Genomic DNA, 3,910 nt, shown 5'->3' with positions numbered 1-3,910 from the left:
TTTATTGGTTTCCCTTTTCTTTGTTGAAGAGGGTCTGTGCAATCCTTCTGCCTAGTCTGCCATCTTGCCCCGCCTCCCAAAGATGTCTTCTTGAAGACTAAGGTGCATCTAACCCAAGCCATGGTATTTTCAATAGTTTTATATGCATGTGAAAGTTGGACAATGAATAAGGAAGACTGAAGAAGGGTTGCTGCTTTTGAGTTGTGGTGTTGGCAAAGAATGCTGAAAGTACCATGGACTGCTAAAAGAATGAACAAATCTGTCTTGGAAGAAGAGCAGCCAGAATGCTCCCTGGAAGCAAGAATGGCCAGACTTTGTCTCACTTACTTTGGTCATGTTGTCAGAAGGGACCATTCCCTGGAGAAGGATATCACACTTGGTAATGTGGAGGGTCAGCGAAAGAGGGGAAGACCCTCAATGAGATGGACTGACACAGTGGCTGCCACAATGAGCTCAGGTATAGCAAGGATTGTGAGGCTGGTGCAGGACCAGGCAGTGTTTTGTTCTGTTGTACACAGGGTTGCTATGAGTCAGAACCAACTCTATGGTATCTAAGAACAACAGCAACAATCATGAAATAAAAAACTGTTTTGCAAAAGGAGAAAAGAAAAAGGCTTGTGATCAACTTCTTCTTAGTTCAGCCACTTCACAGCTCTGGACCTGTTTTCTCATAAGCAAAAAGTGGATGAAATGCACTTCTTAAGTACTGTTATTTGTCTTGGAAAGTTTTTATTTCTTCTTCAGTCTGAAGAAGAAATACACGGGGTATGTAATTCTAGATTGACAAGGTATTTTCTTTCAACACTTTGGATATTTTACTCTGTTCTCTTCTTGCTGGCATAGACCCTCATGAGAAATCTGCTATAATTCTTATCCTTGTTTCCCCAGTATCTTCTCTTTGTCTTTGATTTGTGCAGTTTGACTAAGATATACTTGTTGTTGTTGTTTGCCATCGAGTCAGTCCCGACTCATAGTGACCCCTCCTTGGGTTTCCGAGGCAGTATCACTACGGAAGTAGGAATGCCCAACCTTCCTTCCGAGGAGTGGCTGGTGGGTTTGAACCGCCAGCCTTCTGGTTAGCAGTCAAGTGCCTTAGCCACTATGCTAACAGAGCTCCTAAGATTAAAAAAAAAATTGAAGTAATAATAGCCAAGAACTTTACAAATTTAATGACAGACACCAAACTGCAGATCCAGGAAGCTCAGAGACACTAAGTGGATAAACAAAACAAAACAAAAAAAATCTGTACCTAAGATATACTTAGGTAGAAGTAGATTGCCCAACCTTCCTTCCAAGAAGTGCCTGATGGGTTTGAACTGACAGCCTTCTGGTTAGGATTCAAGTGCCCTAGGCACTACGCTACCAGAGCTCTTCTCTCTAGTATTCCCATTACATGCATGTTACGTCTTTTAAAGCTGTCTCACAATGCTTGAATGTTTTGCCTGGTTTTCCCTTTTTTTCCTCTCCCTCTCTTTGCAAGTTAGTTACGGAAGTTTCTATTGACATCTCCATATTTTCTAAATCTTTCCTCAGTCTTGTCCAGTCTACTGATAAACCCATCAAAAGCATGTGTTTGGGATTGAATTGTATTCCTCCAAAATATGTGTTGTAAATCCTAGCCCCTATACCTGTAGACAGAATCCCATTTAAGACTAAGGTTCTCTTTGTTATATTAATGAGGCCATATCAGTGTACGGTGTCTTCGGTCAAACACTTTTTAGATATGAAAGGAGCAGGTCAGGCACAGAAGAAAGAACAGATAGGGAAGCCAGATACCATGGTACAGGAAGACTGTCAAGGAACCAAGGAACAGAAACTGAAGAAACAAATAATTTCCCCCAAGAGCTGACAGAGAGAGAGACAGCCTTCCCCTAAAGCGTGTTTCCTGAGTTCTCACACTGGGAGAAAATAAATTGGTTTGTTAAAGTCACCCATTGTAATATTTCTGTTATAGTAGCTCTATGAAACTAAGACAGCATTCTTCCTTTCTACGAGTTTCTGATTTCTAGTATTTCCTTTTGACTCTTTCTTGGTGTTTCCATCTCTCTGCTTACTCTTTCCATCAGAGCCCTTCATGTATTAATCAGGGTTATTTTAAATTTCCTATCAGACCAGGCATAAAGATTTACCACCTCGGAAACTCAATGGGGATCACTATGAGTCAGAATTGACTGGATGGCAGCAAGTTTGGTTTTTGAGTTTTATCAGGTAATTCTAAAATCTGTACCAAAATTTGAGTCTGGTTCTGATGCTTGGTTTGTTTCATCAGACTGTCTTTTCTTGCCTTTTAGCAAGCTTATAATTTTTGTTGAAGGCCAGACAGTATCATTCCTACCAGGTGGTAGGAATTAAGGTAAATAGCCCTCTAGTGTGAAGATTTATGCAAATCTTGCTAGGAACTGGGCTTATTTAATGTTGCTGGAGGTTTATGCCAAAGCCTTCAGATTCCTCTAGTGTCCTTGTTTGTGTCTCCCCTCTTAACGATGGTTTCCCGAGATACCCTACTTGGAGAGTCTGTGCCTTTCAGCTCTTTCAGCTGCAATCTACTGTTATTATACTTAAGGAACCATTGGTGTCGTGGTAAAGTATAGGGCAAGGAAAGCATCCTATAATTTATGATTAGATCTCAACCTTCTGGTGTCCTGTGTCTTTGGGCTGAGACTTAAGTATTTCTTAGCTTTTTTCCCATTTTAGGCTAATCTGCCACAAAAACCTTCTTTAAAGTTTTAAAAAGCAGAGATGTCATTTTGATGTCTGAGGTGTACCAGACCCAACCATGGTCTTTTAAATTGCCCCTATGCATGCAAAGGCTGAACAATGAAAAAGGAAGACAGAAAAAGAACTGATGCATTCAAATTCTGGTGTTGGCAAAGAATACCGAATATACTGGATTGACAGAACAGTCTCAGAAGAAACACAACCAGAATGCTCCTGAGCAGCAAGGATGGTGAGACTTTGGCTCGCTTACTTTGGACATGTCATCAGGAAAGACCAATCACTAGAAAAAGATATCATGTTTGGTAAAGGTCAGTGAAAACAAGGAAAACCTTCAATGAGATGGACTGACAAAAGAGATGAAACGATGGACTCAAATGATCATGAAGACGGCCCAGGACAAAGCAATGGTACATTCTGTTATAAAGTCACCACGAGTTGCTCTATGGCAACAAACAACTCTTTCCTTCGTGTTACCAGAGTCCCAAGGGGATCTTTCTCAGCTCTTCACCCTGAAAATCCAGCAGGGTGTTCCTGGAGGTAAAGCTCATGAAAGTGTGGGGCTCCTTAGACTTTAGTCCCAGGAGTTCCTCATTCTCATGCCAGTTCACACTCAGCCTCCAGCATTTCATCACAGTGGGTTGCACAGTGGATAAGGCATTCAGCTGCTAACCAAAAAGTCACCGGTCCATTCCATGGGAGAACGATGAAGCAGTCTGCTTCCCTAAACATTTACAGCCTTGGAAACCCTATTGGGCAGTTCTCCACCGTCCTATAGGGTTGCTATGAGTCGGAACTGACCCAATAGCAGTAGGTTTTACTAGTATATGGCTCCAATAGCTTCTGCCCCAGGTAAGCAAATCTCAGTTGTCACTATCTAGGTTCAGCTCTCTCCAGATTTCAGGTTGGCAGTTTGTCCTATCTCAGTTTCTGATGTGCCCCAAAAAAGGCACAGATTTTCAGTCTTTTCAGCTTTTTGTTGTTATTTTGGGGGTGAAAACTGACAAATACAGTATGTCTGTTTTGATAAAACTATTTTTGCTTTTAATGCATTTTATTGAAATATAATTTATGTACAGTGAAATACACAAAACTAAAGTGATATTGGTCAATGCATTTTTTTTTTTTTTTTTGCAGTGTTCCCTCCCCTCCCCTCCAACCCCTGGCAACCAACAAAGAAAGTTTCCATCCATAT

Source organism: Orycteropus afer, unplaced genomic scaffold, assembly GCF_000298275.1.
Source record: "Orycteropus afer afer isolate SDZICR_OR568_19922 unplaced genomic scaffold, OryAfe1.0 scaffold00282, whole genome shotgun sequence".
Lineage (NCBI taxonomy): Eukaryota > Metazoa > Chordata > Mammalia > Tubulidentata > Orycteropodidae > Orycteropus > Orycteropus afer.
The sequence above is the reverse complement of the archived record's forward strand: the minus strand, read 5'-3'. Positions refer to the sequence as shown.